At 37.3% G+C, this 16,963-nt stretch overlaps 1 protein-coding gene across 1 annotated transcript in view; it reads left to right on the top strand.

Annotated features, from left to right (window-relative positions):
* Nucleotides 1-4,544: 4,544 nt before the first annotated feature.
* LOC133612624 (uncharacterized) overlaps nt 4,545-16,963 on the top strand; it is a 247,069-nt gene continuing 234,650 nt past the window's right edge. The window contains exon 1 of the mRNA XM_061970211.1: nt 4,545-4,656. The gene's annotated coding sequence lies outside the window, so the exon portion shown is untranslated. The remainder of the gene's footprint in view (nt 4,657-16,963) is intronic.

Raw genomic sequence — 16,963 nt, 5'->3', positions numbered from 1 at the left:
CCACCGGCGCTGCTCACTGCTCCCCTAGCCTCCCAGGGGGTGGAACAAGAGGATGGGTCAAATGCAGAGGGTAATTTCACTACACCTAGTGTGTGTGTGACTATCAGTGTTACTTTAACTTTAACTGACAGTCACCGAGCTGCTGCTGCAGTATTATTTGTTAACGTAAAGACCTACACCTTCCCCTGACATTTCCCCGTCACCTCAGCTTGTCTGTCCAATGGTGCTCCAAACCGTCCAGGGCCAGGAAATTGTCCCGGTCGCTCTCTGTAAGACATGATTCGGTAAAAGCCAAGACTGCAGTCTTCGAAGTCTTTCTGATATCGTATATTTTCCTGGAGTTTGTCCAGTTTTCCCTTCAGCGACTGAACGTTTGCTAGCATCATGGAGGGCAAGGGAATCCGGCCGAGCTGTTGTTTCTTCAACCGCAACCTGAAACCCGCTCATTTGCCTCACTTCCTCACCCTTGTGGCCACGCTAACTCGTAAATAAATGTTAGCAAAGTCTGCTTACAATGGAACCTAAAGGAGTTTCTCTATTCTGCCTATAAAGTGCTTACATTTTTTTTTTTTAAATTTACACACTATAAGTATATATGTAATGTAGTAATACACACGTTCATTATAACATGTAGTACTTACAGTCGCAATCAAAAGTTTTCATACACTTGTAAAGAACATAATGTCATGGCTGTCTTGAGTTTCCAATAATTTCTACATCTCTTATTTTTTTGTGATAGAGTGATTGGAGCACAAAAAACTTTCATGAAGTTTGGTTCTTTTATAATTTTATTATGGGTCTACTTAAAATGTGACCAAATCTGCTGGGTCAAAAGTATACATACAGCAATGTTAATATTTGGTTACATGTCCCTTGGCAAGTTTCACTGCAATAAGGCGTTTTTAGTAGCCATTCACAAGCTTCTGGTTGAATATTTGACCACTCCTCTTGACAAAATTGGTGCCGTTCAGCTAAATGTGTTGGTTTTCTGACATGTGAATGTTGTCTGTCTATCTGTGTTGGCCCTGCGATGAGGTGGCGACTTGTCCAGGGTGTACACCGCCTTCCGCCCGATTGTAGCTGAGATAGGCTCCAGCACCCCCCGTGACCCCAAAGGGAATAAGCGGTAGAAAATGGATGGATGGATGGACTTGTTTCTTCCGCATTGTCCAGAGACGGCGTCCACAAAGTACATCCGTACATGACAATGTCCACACAAAAAAAAAAATAGCAACAACTTAAATATTCTTGATTGCTTAAAACAAAGTAGGTGCGGGGAATAGCACTCAAAGGAAGACATGAAACTGCAACAGGAAAATACCGACAAAACAGGAAAAGCCACCAAAACAGGAGCGCAAGACAATAACTAAAACTATACGCACGGGAAAACACTAAAAAACTCAAAATAAGTCACGACGTGATGTGACCGGTCGCGACTGTACACCTACTTTGAGACAAAAGCTGACGATATTATCAGTCGATAAATGCTTTAAACTGTAATATCGGAAATTATCGGTATAGTTTTTTTATTATCGGTATCGTTTTTTTTTTTTTTTTATTAAATCAACATAAAAAACACAAGATACACTTACAAATAGTGCACCAACCCAAAAAGCCTCCCTCCCCCATTCTCATTCACATAAAAAGGTTGTTTCTTTCTGTTATTAATATTTCTGGTTCCTACATTTTATATCAATATATATCAATACAGTCTGCAAGGGATACAGTCCGTAAGCACACATGATTGTGCGTGCTGCTGGTCCACTAATACTACTAACCTTTAACAGTTAATTTTACTCATTTTCATTATTTACTAGTTTCTATGTAACTGTTTTTATATTGTTTTACTTTCTTTTTTATTCAAGAAAATGTTTTTAATTTATTTATCTTATTTTATTTTATTATTATTTTTAAAAAGGACCTTATCTTCACCATACCTGGTTGTCCAAATTAGGCATAATAATGTGTTAATTAATTGGAGTACAGGACACTGATCGCTGACTTTGTGGAGTGGTCTCAGGCGAACCATCTGGTCCTTAATGTGGACAAGACCAAGGAGCTGGTCATCGACTTCAGGAAGAGAGTGACCCCAGTGGAGCCCATCAAGATCCAGGGCCGGGAGGTGGCAGTAGTGGAGCAGTACAAGTACCTGGGAGTCCACTTGAACAGCAGACTGGACTGGAAGGACAACTGCAAAGCTGTTTACAAGAAGGGCATGAGCAGACCCTTTTTCCTGAGGAAGCTTAGGTCCTTTAATGTGTGCAGCAAGCTGTTGGAGATATTTTATCAGTCTGTTGTGGCCAGGGCCCTGTACTTTGCAGTGGTTTGTTGGGGGAGCAGCACCAGCAAAAGGGACTCAAACCGGATTGATAAACTGATCCGGAAAGCCGGCCAAACTATTGGCACGCAGTTGGTGGCGTTTGTGTCAGTGAGGGACAGGAGGACACTGGACAAACTGCTGGCCATCATGGAAAATCCTGCCCACCCACTCCACCTGACAATTAAAGGACAGCGGAGCTCATACTGCAACAGGCTCCTCCAGCTTCCTTCCCGCACTGTGCGATTCAAGAACTCCTTCATTCCGCACTCCATCCAGCTGTATAATCACTCGCCATTCAGCAATAGATGATATCTGCCTATTACCTGACACCTGACATGTTAGCTACTTCTCTTTGTTTTTAATGTCTATTTTCTATTTTCTGCCGGATCTACTCTCTATTTTATGCCGCTGCTGTCACATATACTGTATATACTGTAATATTGTACAGTATAATATTGTCACTCGTAGCTAATTCAAGTTTGTCGAAGTCTAAGTCTATTCCACGACTGCATATATCGGTATCGGTTGATATCGGTATCGGTAAATAAAGAGTTGGACAATATCGGAATATCGGATATCGGCAAAAAGCCATTATTGGACATCCCTAGTTTAAATTCAAATCCAACTATTGCGACAACAACTTTTTATTGTCTACTGCAGGGGTCGGCAACCCGCGGCTCTCATGCGGCTCTTTAGCGCCGCCCTAGTGGCTCTCTGGAGCTTTTTCAAAAATGTATGAAAAATTGAAAAAGATGAGGGGGAAAATATATTTTTTGTTTTAATATGGTTTCTGTAGGAGGACAAACATGACACAAACCTCCCTAATTGTTATAAAGCACACTGTTTATATTAAACATGCTTCACTGATTCGAGTATTTGGCAAGCGCCGTTTTGTCCTACTAATTTTGGCGGTCCTTGAACTCACCGTAGTTTGTTTACATGCATAACTTTCTCCGACTTTCTAGGACGTGGTTTATGCCACTTCTTTTTCCGTCTCATTTTGTCCACCAAACTTTTAAGGTTGTGCATGAATGCACAAAGGTGAGTTTTGTTGATGTTATTGACTTGTGTGGAGTGCTAATCAGACATATTTGGTCACTGCATGACTGCAAGCTAATCGATGCTAACATGCTATTTAGGCCAGCTATATGTATATATTTAGGGTATGTCCGATAATGGCTTTTTGCCGATATCCGATATTCTGATATTGTCCAACTCTTTAATTACCGATACCGATATCAACCGATACCGATATATACAGTCGTGGATTTAACACATTATGCTTAATTTGGACAACCAGGTATGGTGAAGATAAGGTTCTTTAAAAAAAAATAAAAAAAAATAAAAGATAAATAAATTAAAAACATTTTCCTTTAATAAAAAAAGAAAGTAAAACAATTTAAAAACAGTTACATAGAAACTAGTAATTAATGAAAATGGGTAAAATTAACTGTTAAAGGTTAGTACTATTAGTGGACCAGCAGCACGCACAATCATGTGTGCTTACGGACTGTATCCCTGCTCGACTGTATTGTTATATATGGATATATAATGTTGGATCCAGAATATTAATAACAGAAAGAAACAACCCTTTTGTGTGAATGAGTGTAAATGGGGGAGGGAGTTTTTTGGGGTTGGTGCACTAATTGTAAGTGTATCTTGTGTTTTTTAGGTTGATTAAAAAAAAAAAAAGATACCGATAATAAAAAAAACGATACCCATAATTTCCGATATTACATTTTAAAGCATTTATCGGCCGATAGCCGATATTATCGGACATCTCTTTACATATTGCATCATTATGCCTCATTTGAGGTCATTTAGTTTCTCATATGACACACTATCTGTATGTAATATGGCTTTTAATTTTTTGCGGCTCCAGACAGATTTGTTTTTGTATTTTTGGTCCAATATGGCTCTTTCAACATTTTGGGTTGCCGACCCCTGGTCTATAGACTCAGTATACTGAGTTTCATTTTTAATGATTTCTGCTGGTGGTGTCAGGTGTGCCTCTGGATTTTTTCAATGGAAAAAAAGGTGCCTTGGCTCAAAAAAGGTTGAATAACACTGAGTTAGTAAGTGTGCACTTCCTCTCTAAAAGTCTCTCTGTTTTGGTTTCCTCCCAGTTGGGAAATGGAGGGAAGCAAACCATTTTTTTTTACTCCGTTTAGTGACGCAGCATCGGGGCGTCGACAAAACTCTTCTCACACCAATCACAAGTCATGCTGAAAAAGTTGTAAACAAGCCTGACACGCTGCTTTAAAGCTCGACTTTTGCGTGTAACACCAATAAAGACGTGGGTGCATCGTGCAATTGACCCAAAATGGACACAAGAGGTGAGTCAACTGCGTGTTTTATGTTGTTTTTTTGTATATTTTACTCACCGTTTGTGCCGTGTGTGTAAGTGTGATCTCGTAGTAGTGGACGCAGGCAGCTGACACACAATATGGCAACATCGGTACACAATATGGCACATCGGTACAGGAAGTTGTAGACTAAACAAATATTACAGACTAGGACGGAATTGTGTACTCTTGTGACACCGCAGTGGTTTAAAAGTCACAGGCATATGAGCTCATAGTTACAAAACATTGACCTAATATTATATTTTCTGAATGTCCAGTCGAATAAAATACCGGAAAGCCAACATGTTGTTTCTGTCATGGGCTATTTCTTTGTTTACTTTCTGTCGGATTGTTTTGAGTTGAGGAAGGCGATCAGTGTTTCTGTGCTTGATTGCATGGCCTGTCAATAACAAATAGGCTTTAATTCATGGAGAAACAAATCCGGACTGATGAAATCACGGCACGATAACTTAAAAATAAAGAGAACTTCAGATTGCTTTCTTTGTTTAAAAATAGAACAAGCACATTCTGAAAATGTACAAATCATAATATTGTTGGGTTTTTTTTTTTTTACAGTTACATGTTGCGGTTAATCGTATCTTTACTTGTCGTTATTTATACTTTCTCAATAAATTATGTGATAATGTTCATCAGTCAACTCATTGGTGTTCATTGTCAATGTATCATAATAGAAAAATAATATTAAAATCAAATTACAGGATGTTATTCATGTAGTTTGCTCATTTTCCTCGACCGGTGCACTAACATGTGGTTTATTTTATTTTTTTACATACATAGCATCATCAACAAAGATACAAATAATTGCTATTGCGACATCTAGTGGACACATTTAGAACAGCAGTTTCTCTCATTTAAAAATGTTGGTTAATTTTTATACTTGGCAAACTCATCCCGCGGGCCGGTTTAAACCTGTTCGCGGGCCTTATTTGGCCCACGGGCCGCACGTTTAACACCTTTGGTTTAGTTTCTGTCTGATTGTTTTGAGTTCTTGAAGGTGATCAGTTTTTCTGTGCTTGATTACATGGCCTGTCAAGAACAAATAGGCTTTAATTCAGGGGTGTCAAACTCATTTTAGATCACATGGAGAAAAATCTACACCCAAGTGGGTAAAGTCACAGCACGATAACTTAAAAATAAAGACAACTTCAGATTGCTTTCTTTGTTTAAAAATAGAACAAGCACATTCTGAAAATTTACAAATCATAATGTTGTTAGGGTTGTTGTTTTTTACACTTACATGTTGCGGTTAATAGTAGTCTATCTTTACTTGTCGTTATTTATCCTTTCTGAATAAATTATGTGACAATGTTCATCAGTCAACTCATTGGTGTTAATTTTTCAATTTTAAATCTATCATGATAGAAAAATAATATTAAAATCAAATTACAGGATGTTATTCATGTAGTTTGCTCATTTTCCTCGACTGGTGCACTAACATCATGTGTTTTTTTTTTGTTTTTTTTACATATGTAGCATCATATACAAAGATACAAAGAATTGCTATTGCGACATCTAGTGGACACATTTAGAACAGCAGTTTCTCTCATTTAAAAATGTTGGCTAATTTTTATACTTAGCAAACTCATCCCGCGGGCCGGATAAAATCTGTTCAGGCCTTTGGTTTAGTTTCTGTCGGATTGTTTTGAGTTCAGGAAGGTGATCAGTGTTTTTGTGCTTGATTACATGGCCTGGCGAGAACAAACAGGCTTTAATTGGTCTTCAGTGTGGAAAAGATGGTGCTGTTGTAAACCAAACATCTGTCTTGTTTTCCTTTGCCTCAGTGTGTTACAGAGGTGGTATTGGCTTTTTTGAAATGACATTAAAAGAGTTAAAGCAGGGGTGTCAAACTCATTTTAGCCCGGGGGCCACATTAAGGAAAATCTATTCCCAAGTGGGCCTGACTGGTAATATCATTGCATGATAACTTAAAAATAAAGACAACTTCAGATTGTTTTCTTTGTTTAAAAATAGAACAAATACATTCTAAAATAGTACAAATGACAATGTTGTTGGATTTATTTTTTTTATACTTACATGTTCCAGTTAATACTGTTTTATCTTCCTATGTTGTTATTTATACTTTATGAATAAATTATGTAATAATGTTCACCAGGTGGATCTGAGTCTGACAAGTTTTAAAATGCTCCCATTGGTGTTCATTTTTAATCTATCCGAAGATGGAATTAATAATATTATCAATTATTGTTTTTATTATTATTATTTACCTATTTTCCTCAACTGATGTACTAACATCATGTGGTTTATTCTGGTCATATGCAGCATCATATACACCAAAACTTGTGAATTTGGGCTTATTTCATTAATCACACCTGAAGTTGAAGGGGGATACAAATTATTTCACCATTTTTATGTACGCCCAGATAATGTGTCCCCAGTCCTCTATCTTAATAGGGCACATAGCTCCGCCCCCCTAGCAACAGAGGACACAAAGAATTGCTATTGCGACATCTAGTGGACACATTTAAAACAGCAGTTTATTTCATTCAAAAATTTCAGCTTATTTTTATACTTGGCAAACTCATCTTGCGGGCCGGATAAAACCTGTTTGTGGGCCTCATCCGGCCTGCAGGCCGTACGTTTTACATTCCTGAGTTAAAAGAAAACATGATAATTGTCACTGGTAAAGTTGAAGTTTAAAATATGGCTGCATGGTAGAGGTGGGATTGATCGCGAGGGTACAATCAGATAGAGCGGATCAGGCCCGCAAACAGTTTTTATCAGGCCCGCGGGGTGAGTTTCCTAAGTATAAACATTAACCTGACATTTTTTTATGAAAAAAACAGCTGTTCTAAATGTGTCCACTAGATGTCGCAATAGCAATTATTTGTATCTTTGTAGATGATGCTACATATGTACAAAATAAACCACATGATGTTAGTACATCAGTCGAGGAAAATGATCAAACGACATAAATAACATACTGTTACTTGATTTTGATACAATTTTTTTTATCTTGATAGATTGACAATTAACACCAAAGAGTTGACTGATGAACATTATCACATAATTTATCCAGAAAATATAAATAACGACAAATAAAGTATATATACTATTAACCGCAACAGGTAGTTGTAAAAAAAAAAATCCAACAACATTATGATTTGCACAATTTCAGAATGTATTTTTAAACAAAGAAAACAATCTGAAGTTGTCTTAATTTTTAAGTTATCGTGCCGTGATTTTACCACTCCGGCCCACTTGGGAGTAGATTTTTCCCCATGTGGCCCCCGATCTAAAATTAATTTGACACCCCTGAGATAGAGTGTTAGACAGAGGTGGGTAGAGTAGCCAGAAATTGTACTCAAGTAAGAGTACTGTTACTTTAGAGATTTATTACTCAAGTAAAAGTAAGGAGTAGTCACCCAAATATTTACTTGAGTAAAAGTAAAAAGTATGTTGTGAAAAAACTACTCAAGTACTGAGTAACTGATGAGTAACATACACATATATATATATATATATATATATATATATATATATATACATATACATTGATATATACAGTATATCATTTATATGTATTTATTTTGCTGTTTTTGTTTACATGTTAAAGGTGTTTTAATGAATATACATGCATGTTTAACATATAGATTCCTTTCTTTAATGAAGACTAGAATATAAGTTGGTGTATTACCTGATTCTGATGACTTGCATTGATTGTAATCAGACAGTAGTGATAATGTCCACGTTTTCAAATGGAGGAGAAGAAAAGTTCCTCCTTTCTGTCTAATACCACATGAAAGTGGTGGGTTTTTGGCATCCTATTTGTCCAGCTTCCATATTCGTTTTTATACACTTTACAAGAAATATATTGGCGTCAAACTCCGTAGCTTGCTAGCTTGTTTGCGCTGGCTTTCGGAGACTCTTGTTTTGAAAGCGCAGGCGCGATGGAGCGGCACTTTTATTGTGAAGACAGGAACGTCTTCATGTGCGGTCAGTCTTGAGGCTTTTGACGAGATGTACGGTTGAAATAAAATAAGTATATTTTTTCCTTCACACTTTTGATTGATTGATTGGAACTTTTATTATTAGATTGCACAGTACAGTACACATTCCGTACAATTGACCACTAAATGGTAACACCCCAATAAGTTTTTCAACTTGTTTAAGTCAGGTCATGTGACCACCTGTCTCTGTTTGATTGGTCCAACGTCACCAGTGACTGCATCTGATTGGTGGAACGAAGTGAAACGTCACCAGTAAGGCAGGCACTTTGAAGGTCTGTCTGACAGACCAAAACAAACAAAGCGTGCATTAACAGATCGATAAAAATTAGTAGCGAGTAGCGAGCTGAATGTAGATAAAAGTAGCGGAGTAAAAGTAGCGTTCCTTCTCTATAAATATACTTAAGTAAAAGTAAAAGTATGTTGCATTAAAACTACTCTTAGAAGTACAATTTATCCCAAAAGTTACTCAAGTAGATGTAACGGAGTAAATGTAGCGCGTTACTACCCACCTCTGGTGTTAGATTAAAGTTGCCAAAATTGTACTCAAGTAAGCGTAGTAACTTGAGAGCAGGGATATTTAACTAAGATGTTTTGGCGGTCACATTTACAGACCGGGGGGCGGACTTTTCACTATTTTTGTTTTTATGTATTCCTAAGAACCTATGTCCATTACAGTGGACTTCTGATCTTCGTGTCTATTTATTTTGTCCGTGTTACAAGTTTTGGGATTGATTGATTGAAACTTTTATAAGTAGATTGCACAGTACAGTACATATTCCATACAATTGACCACTAAATGGTAACACCCGAATAAGTTTTTCAACTTGTTTAAGTCGGGGTCCACGTAAATCAATTCATGATATATATAAATAATGGCCTTGTCTCCCATGTAAAAAAAAATGTTCATTTTAAAGTAAAAAAACCAAAAATCTGGCAGCTCAGTCGCCAAAATGTTACAGTACAATTAAATTATGTATTTTTCAGACTATAAGGCGCACTTAAAATCCTTTTTTTCCCTCAAAACTCAACAGTGCGCCTTATAACTAACTCGGTGCGCCTAATGTACGGAATAATTCTGGTTTTGCTTACCGACCTAGAAGCTTATCGACAATGTAAGAACCCCAACCAAAAATACAATACTAGTACACAGCTCATGGAAAACACTTTTATTGTGTTATTTTCATTGTGAGTGGGCCAAATCACTTGTGTTAGGAAATAATCTAATGGAAATGACTGCTGTCATTTGATTATAATAATAAGACGTTTAACTTGTCGTCTCATGTTGCTCACATGTGCTCTACTGAATGCTCAGGGAGTTTTTGTGTTTGCTCCGAAATTTGAGGGAACATTGGCGGAAACCCTTTGTCGGCGCTTAATATTCAATCCAGTCCGTTCTACCAACGACCACATTACTAAAAATCTGAAAAAGTTTCTTTCCACCTGAACCTGCTCTGTTTTCAGGTCAACTTTGTAGTGCTTTGCAAGTTTCCCTGTTTGCAAGTTGCCTGATAGCTTTTCCAGGCAACAACACTGTCCTTATGTGTTTGGGCCATCTCATGAGTAAGGCTTTCTTCCAGTTCCAGTTTCAACCATTTAGATTTCTTCAATGTTTGTTGTGCAATTCTAATACAGTGCCAAAAAGTTGTGAGCGAAAAGATCCTGGAAGTGTATCTTGTGAATCCTTAATAATAAGCCCTCCCTGTTCGTAAAACCCAGTGACGCCCCTGAGATCCAATACCAACATTTGCAGATCCAGGGTGGAATGTCCATTGGAATTTTTTTGTGTGAAGTGTGCATGTTCTGTGTAGGTTTTCTTCAGACACTCAAGGTACCGTACTAGACTTCTTCCCAAGAAAATGCATGTTCGGTTAATCGGAGACTGTAAATTGTCCATAGTGTGAATGGTTGTCTATATGTAAGCCAGGCCCTCAATAGTTAGGATGTAGCTTACCGATGACCCGAATGAAAACAGGTGTTCTAGTACATGGATGCGCTTTTACCCTGCAATACCACCCCGTTGCACTCAGTCTTCACTGTTAGGGTCTTTACACAATTGCATTCTGGATCCACTTCTCGTTTTCATTGTTGCTACCTGCCGCAGGCTACAAAAGTTTATGCTTTGAACGGATGTGGGCAAAACTGCTTGCTGTTGAACATCAATGTGCATGTTGTGAGATTCCCTCAGCACGCCCATCCCAGCGAGGAGGGGTTGGGGAAGAAAGGGGGAGGGAAGAACTTCCTTTCAGCTTAGAGTTTTGGCAGAAACTTTACTCTGCTGTTATCAAAACTGTCCATGCATACGCCTGAGTTCACAGTATTTCTTTTGCATAATAAGATTGAATTTGCTGTGTACAGTTTGCTATGTTGAGTTTGTTGTCTCTTTGTGGGTTTTGTCTTTTTTCTGCTCTTATTCAAGTTTTTAGTGCTAACTTCAGGGCGAATATTCATCATCTCCAAGGGTAAATGACCTATAAGCCACTGGCTGGTGTTTCGCATGGCTCTGTGACTAGGTAGCAAAGTCTAAGTATAGACGGACGGACCTAACAGTCATGATTAGGGGTGTAACGGTACATAAGTATGTACAGTGATACCGGAAGTAAATGTAAAGCTGTCATTGAACCATTTAAAGCTATTAAGATAAAGATTTCTCCCAAGCCGTCACAATCTGTCGAAGTAGTACGGACACTGCGAAATGGGAAATAAACACACCAAAAAGTAGGGCTGTCTTCGACTGAGGATGTTCATAGTCAAATCTGATTCGAGAGATTTTGCCCATAGTCGACAATCAGTTGAATTCATGGCATATTTTTTTTAAGAAAAATAAACAGATGATTAGGGATGTAATGATAAACGGTATAATGATAAACTGCGGTAAAACTGTTTTGAATTAAAATGATCTTAAAACCGTGATTGATAACCACACTTTGATAAATTCACGGACTGTTGACACTGCTCATTTACCGTAGAAACCAGCTAGCGCTAGCTAGTTTAAATTGCTAACATGCTAACGGAGACATTAACGTCTTTCCCCATTAAGAAACGACATACCCCAATCTAAACTGGTATAAATACATTACTGTCTGAGTAACTGGACTATTGAATAGTGCACATCGAACATGCAAAATGTTTTCGAACTGGTGTGGTGTCACATAAACTGAAAGTAAAGTGCGCAATCACCCGTTTTTCTATAAGAAATGGGTATCAATCCAAGATTTTTTACAAAAGGAATCAATCGATACTAAAAAAAGGAAAACATTGGATTTAAGGACGGCAGGCTATATATGATGTTTAGCACTTCGTACTAATAAAGATTTTAAACGATAAGTCTATTTTCCCGTCTGTGGAGTCCTCAAAACAAAAGTGGCGGGTATCTACGGTGGTTGAGAAAGGTCATAAAAAATGCAAACGCCACAAGACAATAGTGTAATATCTGTGACATGTGTGTTTTTGTGCCTTTTAAAAGGTGGTGCTGTTGTGTGTGACGTGTGCGCGAGTGTCAGACTAGTTATTGGAGTCCCGCGAGAGTTTGGGTGTCTGTGTGTTCAATGTATAAACATGTGTTTTTATCTCCTTGAGTTTGTTACCGCTTGTTAAGTACCATATTTTCCGGACCATAGGGCGCACTGGATTATAAGGCGCATTACTAATGAATTTTCGATCTTTTTCCATATATAAGGCGCACCGGATTTTAGCGCGCATTAAAAGAGTCATATTATTATTATTATTTTTCTAAATTGAAAACACACTATGTTGCATAGATTATGTTTTACAGACCATCTTCAACATACTTGCCAACCCTCCCGAATTTTCCGGGAGACTCCCGAAATTCAGCGCCTCTCCCGAAAACCTCCCGGGACAAATATTCTCCCGAAAATCTCCCGATTTTCAGCCGGAGCTGGAGGTGGCCTCCAGCTCCATGCGGACCTGAGTGAGGACAGCCTTTTTTCACAACGGGAGGACAACAGGGTGACAAGAACTAAATCATCCATACTAGAGACAGATTGTATTATTATGTTTATCTTACCTAAAAATAAATATATTTATTAATTAAAAAAAAACAAAAAAACTAAATACATTTTTACTATATTTTGCTAAAAACATCAAAATTAATTGTATTTTTATTTGTATTTTTTCTGACTCCTTATTACATCCAGCCATAGAATTAAAATAAACATATTTAAAATAATTCATTTTAAATTATCATAATAATTAATTTAAAATGACCATATTTAATTATTAAAATAATTGCTTGTTTATCAAGAACTTTAGCATTTTATTCATTACATTTTGAAGCTCTCAGAAGCCAAGTTATGTTATATTCCTTAAGATTTATTCATGCAAGTTTGAAGTATCAATTATCTAAACACAGTTTTGTTTGCATATTTTTTTAAGAAAAATAAACAGATGATTAGGGATGTAATGATAAACGGTATAATGATAAACTGGATATATATATCCTGAAAATATGCAAACAAAACTGTGTTTAGATAATTGATACTTCAAACTTGCATGCATAAATCTATATATATACATATATATATATATATATATATATATATATATATATATGTATGAAATACTTGACTTGGTGAATTCTAGCTGTCAATATACTCCTACCCTCTTAACCACGCCCCCAACCACGCCCCCCTCCCACCCACCCACCTCCCGAAATCGGAGGTCTCAAGGTTGGCAAGTATGATCTTCAAGCCGCTTTCTGACAGTCGCTTCTGGATGCGCCGTTTTGTGGGCGGTCTTATTTACGTGGCTTGCCTTCGGCAGCGTCTTCTCCCCGTCATCTTTGTTGTAGCGGTGTAGCGTGCAAGGACGGGATTGGAAGAAGTGTCAAAAGATGGAGCTAACTGTTTTAATGACATTCAGACTTTACTTAAATCAACAACGGAGCAGCATCTCGTCATCCGGAAACAACAACAAGGTCGGAATGTGTCCCGTGAAAAAACATCCGAACGGAACTCTCTAATAACTAAAGTTCCTTGAGTGAATAATGTAAACTCACTACACCGGTATGTTTTAGCGCTTTCATGGCAAGTTTACTGACAGATATAAGTAAGAACTTTACACTACTTTATATTAGAAATGGCAACAGCGGAGGATGAATGTCCCATAACAAGAAGATAGAGAAAAAAAAAGAAGCTTGTCGACTTTGGTGTCGGCATGGACTACAAAGGCAAGGCGCGCATTTTTTCAGGATTTATGCAGATCCCAAATACAGATCAGCAGGTACCAGAAGGTAAGAAAAGTTGCGTTTGCATAATATTGCGAAACAAAACGCCATATAATATGTCTTAAACTTAGACTTAGACTTAGACTAGACTTAGACTTCCTTTTTATTGTCATTCAAATTTGAACTTTACAGTACAGATGTTGTTTACTTGCTTGTTTGTATCCATAATTCATTTATACATTCCCTTGCAAGAAATAACAGGAATATCGGAAACTTAACCTGCAGTGTCCAGTGTCCACTATTTATTTCACAGTCACACTGTTTGATTTGTTTTGCAAAAAAGTTGATTTCAACTCACTGAATCGTTTTGTATCGTTTAAAAAAAATTATTATCATCCCTGAATCGTATCGGCAACCACAAATATCGAATCGAATCGTTGTTACAAATATTTCTTACCGATATTTATTGGTACTCTTTTTGCTACTATATATAATTGGGCACACAGATATAATTTCCTGCACTGCATTTCATGACGTCATGCAGTGCAGTGTGTTTACGGAAGTAAAAATGGCTTCAATTCATGTACTGAAGGTCTTAGTTCTGGTACAGTTGTGGTTATTTTAGGGATTTAGTGCAACAAGAGTCAACATTTACTTAACCAATTTTTTTTTTATGTAGGAGATAAAAAAGAAAAGAGCAAGAATTCTGGCTTTTGCTGTTTGTGGGGCATTTGCTTCTGCTCCGAGGAGAATTTGTGCAAGCAGTCTGGGCTTGGAGTGGTGGGACATGGACGTGAATTCTAAAACATTCTTTTCCCCGGTCTTTTGCCCATGCCTCCAATATTTATTTTCACGACCGTCGAATAGTCTATAACGGGGGTGCCCACACTTTTTCTGCAGGCGAGCTACTTTTCAATTGACCAAGTGGAGGGGATCTACCTCATTCATATATATAATTTATATTTATTTATCTATGAAAGATACGTTTTTGTTAACAATTTAAATGTGTTTAATGATAATACAAGCATGTTTAACACATGTAGATTCCTTTCTTTCATGAAGACAAGAATATAAGTTGGTGTATTACCTGATTCTGATGACTTGCATTGATTGGAATCAGACAGTAGTGATGATAACACCGCGTTTTCAAATGGAGGAGAAAAAAAGTCCTCTTTTCTGTCGAATGTCACATGCAAGTGGTTGGTTTTTGGCATCTTATTTGTCCAGCTTCCATACTCGTTTTATACACTTTTCAAGAAATACAATTTCCGTAGCTTGCAAGCTTGTGCACGCCAGCTTTCTGAGACTCTTAGGATGAAGCAGTGCTTTTATTGTGAAGGTAGGAACTGTTAAACTGACTCTCGCCAGATCCTTGTAGTTCGCTGAGCTCCACACAAGGATCTGGGACTTCTCAATAGGAGCTGTATTTCAGAAGGCGGGGCCTTGTAAAAAAAAAAATTGTATTTGATTGGATAAACCACTTGTCGGTTATCTTGAATGACGTGCTACTTCAACCACTCACATTGATATCAACCAGTGACGCTGATGAGAGCGACGCTGGGAAAGCCAAAACAGAACAGCCAACATATTGGATAACGACAAAGCGAAAATAATTAAATCATTAATTTAAAGAAGTAATATTCGATAGATTCGACAAAACAGTTGCAATAGCAGAATCAACGTCAGCACACGACTCCTAGCCCGGCGATCCTGATTGGTTCATTATTTTTTGCTATCTTGAAGGAATTTGCCTTGCCCTCGATCCCAAATCCTTGTGTGGAGCTCAGCAAACTAGAAGGATCTGGCGAGAGTCAAGTTAAGGAACTGTGCAGTCGGTCTTTAGAGTTTTGACGGCAGGTACGGCGCGAGAGTCTGTTGAAATAAAAAGTGTTTCTCGCCATCCTGTGTGTGTGTATGTATGTGTATGTATATATATATATATATATATATATATATATATATATATATATATATATATATATGTAAAAGTGTATATGTGTGTATATATGTGTATATATATGTGTATATATATATATATATATATATATATATATATATATATATATATATATATATATATATATATATATATATGTATATATATATATATATATATATGTGTGTGTGTATGTATATGTATGTATATGTGTATATATATGGATATATGCATGTGTGTGGGTATATACATATATATATATATAGATATATAGCTTATTTTTTTTAAATATTTTTTACTATTTATATTGCTATATTATTTTGTATGCACCTTAGGGGATCTGCTCCAATTTTGTTGTTCTTGGAGCCTGTTCACTGTAATAATGACCACAAATCTCTATTCTGTTCTATTCTGTCGGTCATTTTTTCTTAACCCTTGTGTAATGTTCATATTGTTGTTACTCAGCCAGCGTTTGTGGGTCTGATGGACCCGTTGCATTTTGTGGCTTTTAATGCCTCACAATCAAACACTTTAATGTTAAAATACTGAACAGATGTTTATTGGGATAAGGTAAACATCTGTTCAGTATTTTAACATAAAAGTGTTTGATTGTGAGGCATTAAAAGCCACAAAATGCAACGGGTCCATCAGACCCACAAACGCTGGCTGAGTAACAACAATATGAACGTTGCACGGAACATTTCTCTGCCAGCTCCTGCATCCCACTAGGGATTCTTCTTTTGTGTTTCTGCACCTGCGGTTCCCACACAAGGTTGCAACATTGTTTGTCAACACTGTCTGCTCTCATTTTCTCGCACATTTGACCCTCTGATGTTCTGTGTACCTACACTCTGTCCTCCTCCTGTCTAGGCCTGCTCTGTGTGTGTGTGTGTGTGTGTGTGTGTGTGTGTGTGTGTGTGTGTGTGTGTGTGTGTGTGTGTGTGTGTGTGTGTGTGTGTGTGTGTGGTACACAGAACATCAATTTCCACACTTCTATTAGCCCGGACCCGGACATCTTATATGTAATAGAAATGTGTAGGGCGGGTGTATGGTGTGTGGTCATTAAATATGTATTCTGATATATGTTCTTCACAGAAAATGAGCCAAAGTCAGTGAGTCTCAGTTTGAAAAATTAATTAATTGTATCATTTTTCTTTTAATAAAAAATTAAAACGGGTCCCACAGACCCGA

This window comes from Nerophis lumbriciformis, linkage group LG10 (genome assembly GCF_033978685.3).
Source record: "Nerophis lumbriciformis linkage group LG10, RoL_Nlum_v2.1, whole genome shotgun sequence".
Taxonomy (NCBI): Eukaryota; Metazoa; Chordata; class Actinopteri; order Syngnathiformes; family Syngnathidae; genus Nerophis; species Nerophis lumbriciformis.
This window is presented reverse-complemented; position numbering and strand designations above follow the sequence as displayed.